At 42.9% G+C, this 16,645-nt stretch overlaps 1 long non-coding RNA gene across 1 annotated transcript; it reads left to right on the forward strand.

Annotated features, from left to right (window-relative positions):
• Positions 1–428: 428 nt before the first annotated feature.
• Positions 429–16,491, forward strand: LOC105488367 (uncharacterized). Its single transcript, XR_011626188.1, has 4 exons — positions 429–652; positions 4,369–4,458; positions 7,795–7,883; positions 16,183–16,491. It is a non-coding gene; the product is annotated as an uncharacterized lncRNA (long non-coding RNA).
• The last annotated feature ends 154 nt before the right edge of the window (positions 16,492–16,645 follow it).

Below are 16,645 nucleotides of genomic sequence, written 5' to 3' on the forward strand. Positions count from 1 at the left end.
ACAAATTTTGGTATTGTGGAATGCTATGTTGGAAATACTAATCAAATAGATCTCTCTTGTTTCATGGAAGACCAGTATAAATTCTCTGTTCCCTAATGAAAACAAAGCCCCCAAACAAAAACACCAAACATTTGAGCTCTCATCGGGTACGTCAAACTATTTCAGGGGCTAGGCACGGCATTTCCTCTAACCCAGAGTGAATCCCTTTAGGGCACTCAAAGGACTGTAGCACAGCATTTACTTTTTTCCACATATTCCTTCAAATTTCTGTTTTGTATAGTACCAGCTACTATCCACAGAGAGGCATAAATCCCCTGGAGGAGTCGTATGTGACCCCACGTGATTAACTTTGCATCTGTTTTGCAGCTGTTCACTCTGCGGTTTTATTTTGCCTTTTGGAAAACTCAGAGTAGTGCTTCTCAAATGTTAATGTGCATATGCCAAATCACGTGGGCATCTTGTTAAAATGCAGAGTTTTGAGTTGAGGGTCTGGGGAGGGCTGAGATTGTGCAGTTCTAAGGAGATGCCAGGTGGTGCCAATTCTGCTGCACTGGACACCACACTTAGAGTGGCGAGGTCACTAAATAATAGGAGCGAAAGGATTGTGAGAACACCGACATCAGTGAGAAGGAGGCTGGCTGCAGAGACCATGGTAGGAGGAGTTTTCCTTGGTGATTCTGCTCTTCTCTCCTCGCCCTTTCACTTTCCCTTTCCTTGTAAATATCCTTTACTGTGGTCTTTCTTTGATTAAAGAGAAACTGTGTGAGCAGAGCCAAAGGCCACATTCATCTATGGGTAGCATCTATGCTTCTTCAGGTCATCTGGGCTGGAAGAAAACAAAAAAGTTCTGCAGCCAGTGATAACTGAAACTAGTGAGACTTCTGTAGCCTGTGTGTGCACACCCAGAAACAGACCCAAAGCCAGCGGTTTCAGTTCCCTCAACTTTATTTTACTAATGTGATAGAGAGGCAGCAAACATCTGCAAGGAACCAGAAATCCTTCCTTTACGTGTGCTGCAATCTAAAACAGTTTCTCAACCGTGGCGCCGCTGATGTCTTGGGCTGTCTCATAGTTTGCTGACGGGGAGGCCAAGTGTCCTGTGCATTGCAGGCTGTTTAACAGCATCCCTGGACTCTACCCACGAGATGCCAGCAGCACTCCCAAGCTGTGACAACCCAAAATACCTCCAGACATTGCCAGTGTCAACTTGAGGGGCAAAATTGCCCCCTGGTTGAGAACCACTGGTGTAGGATGGGATAAGGTATAATTTGTCAGTTCTACAGAAAGTCTACCTTCCCTATAGGGGAAGAAAGTTTTTTCTTCATACTTGTGGTAATTTCCAAATGTTTCTGTAATAAACATGTTTTACTTTTATAGTTAGAAACAACTATTTGGAAAAAAAATAAAATATTTTAAGAAGAGTTTCATCATTCTTATGCTAGAAATATATATATCTATACACACACACACACATATACATATATATATATATATATATATATATTTTTTTTTTTTTTTTTTTTTTTTTTTTTTTTTTTGAGACAGAGGCTCCCTCTATCGCCCAGGCTGGAGTGCAGAGGCACGATCTCGGCTCACTGCAACCTCTGCCTCCTGGGTTCAAACAATTCTCCTCCCTCAGCCTTCTGAGTAGCTGGGATTACAGGCGCCTGCCACTGTGCCCAGCTAAGTTTTGTATTTTTAGTAGAGACGGGGTTTCACCATGTTGTCCAGGCTGGTCTGGAACTCCTGACCTCAGGTGTTCTATCCACCTCAGCCTCCCAAAGCGTTAGGATTACAAGTGTGAGCCACCACGCCTGGCCCTTAGTGAACTGGTTCTCAGTGAGACACCACCAAGTGAAATTTCCAGATAAGTGAAGCTAAGGCATGTGGGTTTGTATTCTACGCCTCTTCTAACTAATTCGTTCTGGCTTCTAGAGAAAGAGATCTGAGGTTGTCTACACGCAGCAGGAAAGAACACTGTCTACCATGGGTTTGGGTGTGGGTGGAGGTGCCATTATGCTTGCTGTGGATTCATCTTTTTAAAAACTGAATTGCCGGCCGGGCGCGGTGGCTCAAGCCTGTAATCCCAGCACTTTGGGAGGCCGAGATGGGTGGATCACGAGGTCAGGAGATCGAGACCATCCTGGCTAACACAGTGAAACCCCATCTCTACTAAAAAATACAAAAAACTAGCCGGGCGAGGTGGCGGGCGCCTGTAGTCCCAGCTACTCAGGAGGCTGAGGCAGGAGAATGGCGGGAACCCGGGAGGCGGAGCCTGCAGTGAGCCGAGATCCGGCCACTGCACTCCAGTCTGGGCGACAGAGCGAGACTCCGTCTCAAAAAAAAAAAAAACTGAATTGCCATCTTTCCTTGCACCCCAACATTTGGTTTGCTCTCAATAAGGCAGTAGCTGTGGTCTAATGGAAAGCATGTTGGCCTCAGGGTCTGAAGATTTGAGTTGGAATCTCAGCTATGCCACTTACTATGACCTTGAATGAGTGGGTCATTGACTGTCCCCTCCTGAGCTTGGACTATGAGCTATTCATTCCCAGCTCATAAGGTGTGTGTGAGGGTTAGAGGAGATGACAGATGAAAGCATCTACTTGGTACCCGGCTTATGGGGAGTGCTCATTTATGTGCATTTATACAACCCTTATTTATTTATCATCCAATAAGTAGGTAACACAAATTTTGGGGCAGGTAATATGATCCTGTACTGAATACTGAGAAAATTTCTGAAGGTGAAAATAGGGCCCTATACGGGCTTGTTCAGGAGAAAGGAAGCATCCTTTCCTTTGGGCCAAACATCCTCTCGAAGTGAAGGTATATTTAGAAGCCTTCAAACTGGCTTCCTGCACTAAGGGAAGAAATATTTGCATTTGTAGAGATGACTCATTAGGGAAGCTCTAATAAGTTCTCAAAGTGTGGTTCCTTGACCTGCAGCATCAGGATCACGTAAGAACTTGTCAGGAATGAAATGACAAGGCCATTGGCCAGGCGCGGTGGCTCATGCCTGTAATCCCAGCACTTTGGGAGGCCAAGATGCGCGGATTACGAGGTCAGGAGATAGAGACCATCCCGGCTAACACGGTGAAACCCCGTCTCTACTAAAAATACAAAAAATTAGCCGGGCGTGGTGGTGGGCGCCTGTAGTACCAGCTACTCGGGAGGCTGAGGTGGGAGAATGGCGTAAACCCGGGAGGCGGAGCTTGCAGTGAGCTAAGATCTGGCCACTGCACCCCAGCCTGGGCAACAGAGCCAGACTCCGTCTCAAAAAAAAAAAAAAAAAAAGAAATGACAAGGCCAGCCCCTAAAACTCAATCGATTTGTAGGTAAAATACTCAGGCCCTCGCTCATAGGCTTGGTTCTTACAAACTTCAGATGCTTTTAATCCATAGCAGAGAAGAAACAGCATATAAGAAGTGAAGTGGAGCTATTAGAAGGTAGACCAATAAAGGCAGAGATAAGATGGCAATCGATGGAGAAAATTCAAATACTAAGTCCAGCCTTAAGCTCTTTAAATGTAGGGTAAACAGTAACATACTTCCTCAATAGCCTATGATCATTACTTAATATTCTAAAGGGAGTATCTGTAGTGCTGGCCTAGAATCATCAAGAAAAACTTAAACCATGTTTTTGTGTTCGGTTTAAAGTGGTAGGATGGTATAGATTTCAGAAAGTTTTTTTTTTTTTTTTTTTTTTTTAAGACAGAGATTTGCTTTTCTTGCTCGGGTTGGACTGCAATGGCGTAGTCTCGGCTCACTGCATCTTCCGCCTCCCGGGTTTAAGTGATTCTCTTGTCTCAGCCTCCCGAGTAGCTGAGATTACAGGTGTGTGCCACCACGCTCAGCTAATTTTTGTATTTTTAGTAGAGATGGGGTCTCACCGTGTGGGTCAGGTTGGTCTCAAACTCCTGACCTCAGGTGATCTGCCTGCCTCAGCCTCCCAAAGTGCTGGGATTACAGGCGTGAGCCACTGCGGTTGGCCAGAAGACTTTTTTTAAAATAAAAAATATACTTCAAATAACATTTGAGTACGTTAAGGAGTTAGCTTTACTTATTTGGGAATTTTACTTCGTGGCATGCTTCCTTCCCCAAAGAAACTGATCAATGAGGCATCACTGTAACTTGTTGAGGTCAAGAACCATTCCCCATGCTTTTACCCACTCCTGTTTGACCACACTGTAAGAACTCAATAAATATGTGTTGCTGATTAAGCTTCCCTCTAGGCATGGGGATAAAAATGGGGTAAACTCAATTGTTTTGCAGTTGTCATGCTGTTGCCACCATGCTCGATTATTGCTTTGATCTTCAAAGCCCAATGTTCCCTGCTGATTTCTGTATTGTTTGCTTCTTTTCTTGTTTGCAGAAAATGAAATCTATGCATGGAGTGCAACCTTGCTGAGAATATTTGTTTCCTTTCTATATTGTCTCTCCATGGCCTGCTCGTTCCCTTCAGGTACTAATCATAATTATAGCTTTTCAAGATTCAGTGAATTTCATCATTCCTTGTTACCAGTTATGAAAATCACTGATTGTTTCAAGGATTGGTTATTTGTCGAGATGACTTATTAGGGAAGCCCTAATGAATTCTCAGAGCATGGTCCCTGGACCAGCAGCATTAGAATCACCTGGGAGCTTGTCAGAAATGCAAATTTTCAGGCCCCACTCAGACCTGCTGAATTAGAAACACAAGGAATGGGCCCGGAAATCTTGGTTAACAAGACTGCCAGGTGATTCTGATGCCTGTTCAAGTTTGAGGTTGGCTGTTCTGGAGTACCGTCCTTTATCTCACCCCTTACTGTACCACGGGAAGTGGGTGGGGGTGGGGGTGGGGGAGACAAGTAGTCCTCAGTTCAGAACATTTGGAATATAAACCAACAGAGATAACTAAGCTTAGCAGAAACAACACAGGCTGAGATAAACCTCGGCTTAAATTCTGGCTCTGCCTACATGTCTTTGAGCATAGCATTAATACACCCTAAATGTCATTAACCATTTTGTGACTCAGTGTCCTTAATACTTTGCAGAAGCTAAATGTTAGGTCTCTTGCCCTTACATTGTTTAGGCACTAGAAGTGTTTCCACTTGGAAAAATGTGTCTTCCTGTGAAAACCACATTTAGTGCCCAGAACCAAATGTATCTGAAATACTAACTTGGCATTATACTTTAGGTATATTATGAGTTAAAAACACACTTAACAGGCTTTTGTATGCTAGCTTGGGAACTTTATTATCCATTTATTTAATCATTTAGCCATGCCTTTTAAAAAAGCACAATACAATTTCCCTATGGGGAAATATATTCCAAGTTCCAAAAATGTAATTTACGTATAACTTCTGTTCATTGGATGTCTCTATGCATCCGTTGTATCTTTAATGTAATCCAGATAGTCAAACTCAAGGAGCAGGGATTTGGAAGCTCCACACAATTAGTATCTTTCCTCAAAACTAGTAAATAATCTTTGTAACTAAGTAAAACTCAAAAGTTGTGACTTGTTTTCAGTACTGACTATGCTCAACTGAAAAGGAATAATAAGACAGTAGGGCAAACCTGGGCTGACTGAGGCATAGAAGAAAATGGAAACACAGAGTTTGGGCACCTGTTTGGCCATGAAGCCACATCCATTGTCTGCAGGGTAAGTTCTCACTGAGCCTCCTAGCACCTTAGCCACCACATCATAAGGTGACTTCAATGCTATAATTCAAGGGCAAGATCTCTAGACTTTTGAAATGAACCACTCATATTTTTTTTTTCTAAGAGGAAATGCACAAATTGTGAAAAGAGAGCTCAGCTTTTGTTCTAGATCTGTAAGTTTTCTTCTCTTTAAAATTGGCCTGAGCCAGGCGTGGTCCCAGCTAGTTGGGAGGGACCTGTAGTCCCAGCTAGTCGGTAGGCTGAGGCAGGAGGATGGCTTGAGCCCAGGAGTTTCAGGCTGCAGTAAGCTGTGATCACACGGCTGCACTCCAGCCTGGGTGACAGAGCAAGATGTTGTCTCTAACAACAACAACAACAAAATTGGTCTGTGAAAATTTAAATAAAGACTGCCAATTTGTGTGAAGCAGTGTGGTATAGTAGGTAGCATGTGCCTGAGGGGCAGAGGTCTGAGTAACCCTGGCCTTATTTCTTGCATATAATCTGATTTTCTTTTTCTTTTTTTTTTTTGAGATGGAGTCTCGCTCTGTTGACCAAGCTGGAGTGCAGTAGTGTGACCTCCACCTCCTCGGTTCAAGCCATTCTCCTGCCCCAGGCGCCAGAGTAGCTGGGACTACAGGTGTGAGCCACCACGCCCAGCTAACTTTTTTTTTTTTTTTTTGAAACCGAGTCTCACTCTGTCCCCCAGGTTGGAGTGCAATGGCACAATCTTGGCTCACTGCAAGCTCCGCCTCCCAGGTTCACGCCATTCTCCTGCCTCAGTCTCCCAAGCAACTGGGACTACAGGTGCCCACCACCACGCCCGGCTAATTTTTTGTATTTTTAGTAGAGACAGGGTTTCACCGTGTTAGCCAGGATGGTCTCGAACTCCTGACCTCAGGTGACCCACCCACCCCCCTCCCCCGCCTCAGCCTCCCAAAGTGCTGGGATTACAGGTGTGAGCTATCGCGCCTGGCATGATCTGATCTTTGACAAGTGATGCAACCTCTTTCAGCCTAAGTTTTCACATCTGTAAAGGGGTAATAATAATACTAATGCTACTCAACCTTCCTAATTCTCAGGGCTATTGTTGTAAGGAACAAATAGGACGATGTATATGAATATCTTAACCAGTCTATGCGGACATAGAATATTGATCTAGGAAAAAAACCTAGAAAGTCATCAAGTGGAGCTTTTTTGACCACAGGGGGCTCTTCTGATAGCAGAATGAACAGGAAGTAACCACAGATGGAATGGACTTGCATAATGAGAGAGATTTTTCCAGCCAATATTTAACCCTTTTTCCTGCTTACAGCCAATGACTCTCAATAGCTGGAGAAGGTGTTCATGTATGTTTCTCACAGGTGGTTTTAGGGGAGTTTCTGCAGAGGGCATTTGTGTGGAACTTTTCAACAGTTAGTGAGAATAAATTAGGGCAGTAGAAATACAGTTGAAGAATCTGAACTTGAAAAACTGTAAACGGCAAAGCCATACAAAAGTGAACCTAGTGAAACAGTAAAATTATGTTTGTCCTGTCACTCATGACTGCCCTTGCCCGTCCAGAGGTCTGAAGTTTTAGTCTCTGAAGGGATCAAACAGAGAAGCCTCTGGATGGGATACTTGAGACTTATTTGTCTCAAGTGTGAGCACAATACCAGTGAATGCCATGCCAAAAACAGGGATTGAATGGCTATATGCACACTCAATTCAGAATGGAGGCCGGGTGTGGTGGCTCATGCCTGTAATCCCAGCACTTTGGGAGGGCAGATCTCTTGAGGCCAGGAGTTGGAAACCAGCCTGGCCAACATGGCAAAACTCTGTCTCTACTAAAAATACAAAACTTAGTTGGGTGTGGTGGGACATACCTGTAATCACAGCTACTTGGGAGGCTGAGACATGAAAATCATTTAAGCCTGGTGGGTGGAGGTTGCATTGAGCTGAGATTGTACCACTGCACTCCATTCTGGGTGACAGAGGGAGATTCTGTCTTAAAAAAAAAAAATCCAGAATGAAGGGACTTATTGTCTTGTTCCTCCAACAAGAACATTAGTACCAAGGACATTACCTCTAGGCAGGAGGATAGAAGGCTTTTCTTTAAGAAATTGACAAGATCAAGAAAAAAATGCCTGAATATACTGACATCAGTGTTTTATCCCAACAGGTACCATCTATACAATCCTAGAATGAAGTTCAAAGTCAACAAAGCTCATCATGTGCTCAGAGTTTCAAATCAGGTTTTCTTCTCTACTGGTTAGTATAAGTAGATGGCCAAGAAGTACTAGTTATCTGAGAAAGTCTCTAACATGATAGGTTGGAATGAAACAAGCAAAAAACCCACAACAGCTTAGAGAATACACAGGCAAGACAGGGAGAAAATGAAGTAATAGAAAATAACCTATTATTAAAACCCTCAGAAAGAAAGGAAAGGATACTCCATCTATGGAAAAAAAATCAAGATGCTATCTATAAAAAGAAATATTTGGAGGACAAAAATGTGCTTCTGGAAATTAAAAACTTGATACTAGAAACTAGAAACTCAGTAGAAGAAAACGAAATCACCTGGAAAGTAGAATAAAAAATATAGAAATAGAAACTAAGCTAAAAGCGTAATAAAGTTAAAGGATCAGGAGATATAATATCTGAATAATGTGAGTTTCCAGAGTGAAAGAACAGAGAACACAAAGAGGAGGAAATCATCAAAGAAATAGTTCAAGAAAATTTCTCTGCATTAAAAGACACGAGTTGTCAGATTGGAAGGGTCTGTTGAATTTACAACAAAATGAGTAAAGACAGATTTACAACAATGCCCATATTGTGAAGTTTCAGAACACTGGGAACAAATAAGTTTCTACAACCTTCCAAAGGAAAAAAAATATCATTTTTTTGTATTTATCATACAAAGGATTGGTAACAAAAGTGGCTTTGAACTTTTGAGTCACAACCTTGAAGACAAGAAAATAAGAGCAGTGCCTTCAAAATTCTGAAGGAAAATTATTTCCATTCTAGATTTCTATACATAAACTATCACTTCAATTTGAGAGGTGGAAAACTACATTTTCAGATGTGTAAAATCTGTAAAACTGGGTCTTATGCAACCTTTCTTAAGAGGAATTAGGAGATCCAGTTAGAAGAGAGTCCCCTGGAGGATGAGGAGATTCCAGAATGAGAGTTGTGCCAGTGGTGCAGATTAGAGGAGTTGACTAGAGAGACAGACTGAGTGCTGTCATCAACAATTCCTCTGCTGACATTTACTTTTTTTTCAACTTTAGGAAAGCATGCCTGGGTTTCATACTAGCTTCTAATCTTGTCTTGACCACATATTGATGAAATTCCTACATCACTGCTGCTTAGACCTTCTAAGGTCATTTATTTCACCCCACAGATTTTTTCTGTTTTCATTGACTCCTGAAGGCTAGTCGGCAAGGACTGAGGTCAGGTTACGGCAGGTTTAGAAGAAGAAAATACTCAATTCAGAGTATAGTCCATCCATTCAGAATGCTAGACATCCTTTGCCTGGCCCACAGGACAGTCCTATCTGATGGCCCAATTGTGGCAAGCCCTATGTTACTGAGGACTCACTGGTATGCCTGGCCCTACGACTTCACTGGAAGGGGCTCTCATAAACATTCAGGGCAGCTGGAGACAAAGTGTGACCTGGAGACATCTTCAGCTTTTCTTTTCTTGGAAGCCTTCATCTAAAAGTTGTGATATTATCTGGGTTTTGTTGTTGTTGTTGTTTGTTTGTTTGTTTGTTTAGACGGAGTCTCTCTCTGTCGCCCAGGCTGGAGTGCAGTGGAGGGATCTCGGCTCACTGCAACCTCTGCCTCCCGGGTTCATGGCATTCTCCTACCTCAGCCTCCCGAGTAGCTGGGATTACAGGCGCCTGCCACCATGCCCGGCTATTTTTTTTTTTTTTTTTTTTTGTAGTTTTAGTAGAGATGGGGTTTCAACGTGTTAGCCGGGGTGGTCTCCATCTCCTGACCTCCTCATCCGCCCACCTGGGTCTTCCAAATTGTTGGGATTACAGGCATGAGCCACTGCGCCCGGCCGATATTATCTGTTCTGTACAGGGCTAGGGTTGTGCTGACTACTGAGTTTTTCAAAATGAAACAATTATTTCTTAGGGGTACATACATTTGTGCTACAACTTAATAAAATGCAAAGGAATGCGTAGCATTAAAGTCAGAACAGCGGTTAATTCTCTGGGGAGTGAGGGAGAACAGAGTGCAATTCGGGAAGGGCAGGGAGTGCACTTTAAAATGACTTGTAATGTATTAATATTTTTCAGCCTAGGTGGTGGGTACATCGTTGTGTAATTCTTACTATTTTGAAAGTGTAGGTTGGGCCTGGTGGCTCACGCCTGTAATGCCAGCATTTTGGGAGGCCGGGGAGGGCAGATCGCTTGAGCTCAGGTGTTTGAGACCAGCCTGAGCAACATGGTGAAATCCCATCTCTATAAAAAAATGCAAAAATTAGCTGTGTGTGGTGGCAAGTGCCTGTAGTCCCAGCTACTTGGGAGGCTGAGGTGGGAGGGTCACTTGAGCCCAGGAAGTTGAGGCTGCAAGTGAGCCAAGGTTACATCACTGCACTGCAGCCTGGGCAACTAAATGAGACACTGTCTCAAATAAAAGTGTACACATACATTTTATACATTCTTCTCTATATTGTAACACAATTTAAAAAAATTTTTTTAAATTTTTATGGATACATAATAGTTGCATGTATTTATGGCGATACATGTGATATTTGGATACAATCATGTAATGTGTAATGATCAAATCAGGGTAATTGGAATATCCATTACTTCAAACATTTATCATTTCTTTGTGTTAGGAACATTCCAATTCTACTCTTTCATTGATTTTGAAATATGAAATAATTATTGTTAACTATTGTTTCCTTATTGTTATGTCAAATACTAGATCTCATTTTTTTTACCTAACTGTATTTTTTACCCATTGACCAACTCCTCTTTGTCCCTGACCCCACTACCCTTCCCAGCCTCTGGTAACCATCCTTCTACTCTCTATCTCTAAGAGTTCAATTTTTTTCCTGCTCCCCCATATGAGTGATAACGTGATATTTGTCTTTTTGTGCCTGGCTTATCTCACTTAACATAATGTCCTCCAGTTCCATCCATGTTGTTGCAAATGACAGGATCTCATTCTTTTTTCATGGCCAAATAATATTCCATTGTGTATGTGTATCACATTTTAAAATCCATTCATTTGTTGGTGAACATTTAGGTTGATTCTCTACCTTGGCTGTGAATAGTGCTGCCATAAACATGAGTGCAGATAAGAGTGCATAAGAGAGTGGATATCTCTTCAATATACTGATTTCCTTTCTTTTGGGTATGTATCCAACAGTGGGATTGCTGGATCATATGGTAATTCTATTTTTAGATTTTTTGTGAACCTTCATGCTGCTCTCCACCTTGTCTGTACTAATTTGTGTTCTCACCACCAGTGAGAAAGGGTTCCCCTTTCTCCACATCCTTGCCAACTTTTGTTACTGTCTGCCTTTTGGATAAGAGCTATATTAACTGGGGCGAGATGATATCTCATTGTAGTTTTGATATGCATTTCTGTTATGAGTAAGGAGACTAAGGATTTTTTCATATAACTGTTGGTCATTTATATGTCATTTTTTGAGACAGAGTCTTGCTCTGTTGCCCAGGCTGGAGTGCAGTGGCACGATCTCGGCTCACTGCAACCTCCGCCTCCCAGGTTCAGGCAATTCTCCTGCCTCAGCCTCCCGAGTAGCTGGGATTACAGGCACGTGCCACCACACCCAGCTAATTTTTGTATTTTTAGTAGAGATGGGGATTTTGCCATATTGGCCAGGCTGGTCTTGAGCCCCTGACCTCAAGCAATCTGCCCGCTCCGACCTGCTAAAGTGCTGGGATTACAGGCATGAGCCACTGTGCCTGGCCTCATTTTGTATGTCTTCTTTTGAGAGATATCTATTCAGATCCTTTGCCCATTTTTAAATCGGATTTTTCTCTTTTTGGTGTAGAGTTGTTTGAGCTCCTTATATATTGTGGTTATTAATCCCTTGTCAGATGGGCAGTTTGCAGATATTTTCTCCCCTCTGTGAGTTGTCTCTTCACTTTGTTGATTGTTTCTTTTGCTGTGCAGAAACTTTTTAGCTTGAGATGTTCCCAGTTGTCTATTTTTGCTTTGGTCGCCTGTGCTTTTAAGGTCCTACTCAGGAAACATTCGCCCAGGGCAATGTCCTGGAACATTTCCCCAGTGTTTTCTTTTAGTAGTTTTATGGCTTCAGGTCTTAGATGTAAGTCTTTAATCCATTTTGATTTGATTTTTTTTTTTGAGACTGAGTTTCACTCTTATTGCCCAGGCTGGAATGCAATGGCATGATCTCAGCTCACCACAACCTCTGCCTCCTGGGTTCAAGCGATTCTCCTGCCTCAGCCTCCCACGTAGCTAGGATTACAGGCATGTGCCACCATGCCAGGCTAGTTTTGTAGCTTTAGTAGAGACAGGCTTTCTCCATGTTGGTCAGGCTGGTCTCGAACTCCCAACCTCAGGTGATCCTCCCGCCTCGGCCTCCCAAAGTACTGGGATTCCGGTGGGATCCACCGCAATCGGCCGATTTGATTTTTATATACGGTGAGAGATAGGGGTCTAGTTTCATTCTTCTGCATATGGATATCTAGTCATAGTAGAGTTTTGAAATACAAATGGACCCAAAGTTATGCAGCAGATGGGGGGATTCCTAGAGTGGATGCTTGAGTTATGTTGAGCCCCAAACCCTAAGGCTTAAGATAGAATTATTCTGGTTCTGATAGGGGCGAGGAAACTCCCAATTCCTCAGTATTAAATTCTCCTAGGAAGCTGTTTTCTGACTTGCAGTGGCCTGTTCTGCAAGGACCGAGTCACGAGAAACATCAAGAAAGATGTGGTTAGTTCTTTTCCAACTGCTGGACTGCTGGAATATTCTCTGCCTTGATTCAGATGTTACTGGAGTGGGAGGGAAGCCCCTAATTATAGTCAGTGACTGACTCATATCCATACTTTGCTCATGGTTATTTCTTCAGAGAAGAATATATGTGGTATTTTTGCCTACTGAGTGCGCATGTGTGTGTTGTTTATCATCTCTCCACAACGTCTTTACATGACCTTTAGCTGTAGGGTTGGGCCTTCCTAGGAGCTCTTAAGTCAGCCCCAGCTGTGCACACTGCTGCTGGATTGCTTTCACAGGCACACCCAGAATGTGGGTGTGGCTTTGAAATATACAGCTCTCTGGGGTGTCATTTCACACTACCTGCTGTGGTCAGTAGTAACTGAACAGGATCTGGAACCACACCTGCTCCTAGGAACTAGTCAGGACTCCCTAGGTTACAAGAAGCAGAAGCCCAATGCACAGATTTAAATGCAGAAAAAACATACTGGCATACTTAACTGCACAGCATTGGAGGAGATTCAGGTACAGCTGGATCCAGGCCCCCACAGGATCACTGGAAGCTATTTCTATCTGCTTTCTTCTGTATTGGCTTCTTTTCAGGTGCACTCTCCCCCATCTGGTGACCTGGGGCAGTTACAGTCTTGTATTAACATTTTACTTGCTTATTAACTCCAGCAGTTTTTATATACTGAGTTCTTTTTGAATTCTCTGTCTCTCAATAATTCGTATGGAGACTTTTAATGGTCCAGTTAGGGCTATGTAACCATCTCTGAAGCAATCGCATTGGCTAGGGCGATAGAGTGGTCTCACCAAGAGGACACACATGCCCACCCCATTTCTGAGGGAGGGGCTTAGATCCACATGACATGGATTGAGAAAAGAAAGGTAGTTTTTGTTATAACAACTATTTGTACATACAAACTTCTCTGGAGTGAATTTTAGTTAACTAATTTTTGAATACAGTGATGTTTGAAATGATAGATTATAAATCTAGTTTGTGAACACCGTCTTCCTCCCTAGCCATATTTTATGAATTTCCACACTTAATGAAAACATGCTTTAAAAACATAGAAGTTTTCAATTCAAATGAGTAAGAAAGTTTCTGTGCTGGGCGTGGTGGCTCATGCCTGTAATCCCAGAACTTTGGGAGGCTGAGGTGGGCAGATCACTTGAGGTCAGGAGTTTGCGACCAGCATAGACAACATGGTGAAACCTTGTCTCTACTAAAAATACAAAAATTAGCTGGGCATGGTGGTGGGAGCCTGTAATTCCAGCTACCTGGAAGACTGAGGCAGAAGAATCACTTGAACCTGGGAGGCAGAGGTTGCACTTACCCAAGATCCTGCCACTACACTCCAGCCTGGGCGACAGAGCAAGACTCTGTCTCAAAAAAAAAAAAATATATATATATATATATACATATATATATATATACACACACACACACACACACATATATATATATTAATAAAGCAATTGGGCAGCAACAGAGCTCTTTTTTTTTTTTGAGACAGAGTCTCTCCCTGTCACCCAGGCTGGAGTGCAGGGGCGCGATCTCGGTTCACTGCAAGCTCTGCCTCCCAGGTTCACGCCATTCTCCTGCCTCAGCCTCCCCAGTAACTGGGACTACAGGTGCCCGCCACCATGCCCGGCTAATTTTTTATTTGTATTTTTAGTAGAGGCAGGGTTTCCCTGTGTTAGCCAGGATGGTCTTGATCTCCTCACCTCATGATCTGCCTGCCTCGGCCTCCCAAAGTGCTGGAATTACAGGCGTGAGCCACCGCGCCCGGCCGCAGCAGAGCTCTTATGTCTTTCTATTGAATGGAAGAAAAACTCAACAGAAGAAATCTACTGCTTCTGACAGATCTTAGGGTATAATTTATTCAGACTTGGGGCCTTGAGTTCAATTTGATTCATTGAAAGCTCAGGACACATTTTGGTTTGGTTTAAAGGCTTGCCCATTTAGTTTTCTTACTGAAGGGATTTCTAACCCAGTGCCTGGAAAAAGAAAGTGTTTCTAGATTGAAGGAGTTTGCTGCAAATGTTCTCTCTTATTAAAGGAATACTCGCATTTCTGACTTCATATTTCCCCGTCTCTGAGGGGACTTGTATTCTCTTTCATTGCGCAGGGGTAAGATGCATTTTGGAGATGCATTGCTTGATTTTAACTTCTAGCTCTGTTTCTCTGACTGTGACTTCGTCAGAAAGCTAGTCACTCAGTGCCTTTCTATGCTTCCATTCCCTCATCTGTAAAAACCTACATAGGATAACCTACTTAGGATGGTGCCTGGCACATAGTAAGCCCTTTATGGGTGTTTGCTACCAGTATTGTTATTTCATGAGCTCTCAAAGCACACAACCACAGGCCTGTTTTACTTCTGGTTGAGATGAAGCTTGGAGGGCAGAGGGCAGATGCCTGAAGCTAAGCAGCTTATTAAAAGTAAAATAGAAATAGATGACAGGAAACCAAAGTGCTTTTCTCTTTAGATACTTATCAAAGCATGCTTCGCTGCAGACTGTGGGCTTGGGTATGGCCAGAGATCAAAGGCCCTCTTATGTGCAGTGACATTTCTGAGCACAGGGCTGAGTTATAAAACCCTTGAATGGAAGGTTTTGGCACTTGGAACACGGCTTGGGCTAGAAGGGCAGGGTTTTTACAGAGGCGATTCATGGAACTGCTTATGCTGGTGAAGAACCCAGACTGTTATGACTCACTTGTCTCTTTATTGCTTTGGACCAAGAACTGTTGTTTCCTTTTAAGTCCCTCTGTAGGAGCTGAGCTACAGACTAGGGCCAAGATAACCCTTTCAGGAAGACAGAGTGGCTTCAGTGAGTGTGAACGGGAATACTGCCTTGTTGGGCTCTGGGTCAAGTATCCTGGACAAGCAGAATAAGGATTTTATTTTACCAGGGTAGAATTGCTTTTGGAAACTGGCAGCATCCTTAAAATCTTAAACTTCAGATAAGCTTTCCTTTTGTCTGTCTGCCATTTTCATTCTCTGAAAGCCCAAGCTAAAATTGATGGTGTGACAAATAGAGGACAGAAGAATGACTTTGGAAAGTAGAAATTAATGTGTCTGGGCTGCTACATATAGAAGTAGGGATAGCAAAAGGGGTCATTTGGAGTCCAGTTTTCCTGAGGTCCTGCTGGGTCTCCTGGGAAAAACTGAAAGGGACTTTTGGCCTGATGGTGAGGCCTCGTGCGGTAGGCAGACTTCTAAGATATATCTCAGTGCTCTCCAACTCCTGGTCCTTACCTCTTCAGGTAAGCTCCTCGCCTTGTGTTCAGGCCAGACCTATTGACCTTTGGATACCTTTGTGAGTTTGGAACTTATTGTGAAGTAGCAGATCATCCAGATTTCAAGGAGACGGTGGTTCTTGGTCCCTGAGGGATCCTAGGTAATGTTACGGTCTCCAATACAGTGCCTGGCAGTTATTCCAAGACATTTGAGAAAGGATGCTAAAGCCAAGAGCGCCAGGATTTCTTTGGGACTCCTAATTGAAGCTGAAGTCACTGGTTGGGAGAAAATCTCCTCCTTGGTGAACAGGAGCAGGAAGTATGAAGTGTGGGGAAAGACAGAGGCAAATCCAAGTCTTTATTTATTTATAATTCTGGTTTCAGAATGGGGCTACCACATGGTCAGGAGGAAGAGACTCACAAAGAAAGATGAAGGTTGCAGAGAGGTGCTGTGGAAATAGCACATGCTGAAGGAGTCTTCTAAGCAGCCCAGAGGCGATGACATACCAGTGTCAGCAGAGGAGGAGAACCACGCTTCAGTATAACAAAAACTTCAGTGAATCATGCTCGATGTGGAAAAGTTGAATAGACATGGCTAAGGATAAAAGAAAAAAAATACACATAATCTCACTACCCAGAGAGAAGCAATGTTGATATATTTCTCTTCTTCAATGAATATTTACATATTGTTGATATTTTACTGTCTGTGCAATTTTGCTTTAATTAAACATTTAAATTATGAAATAATTCAAACATACCAAAACAATATGTCACCAAGTGTGGCAGTTTGGACTAAGATGGGTGGCAATAGAATGAGTTCCCCTTCATTCCAGGCAATAACTTTGGC

The sequence above is a fragment of the Macaca nemestrina genome, chromosome 7 (assembly GCF_043159975.1).
Source record: "Macaca nemestrina isolate mMacNem1 chromosome 7, mMacNem.hap1, whole genome shotgun sequence".
Classification (NCBI taxonomy): Eukaryota; Metazoa; Chordata; class Mammalia; order Primates; family Cercopithecidae; genus Macaca; species Macaca nemestrina.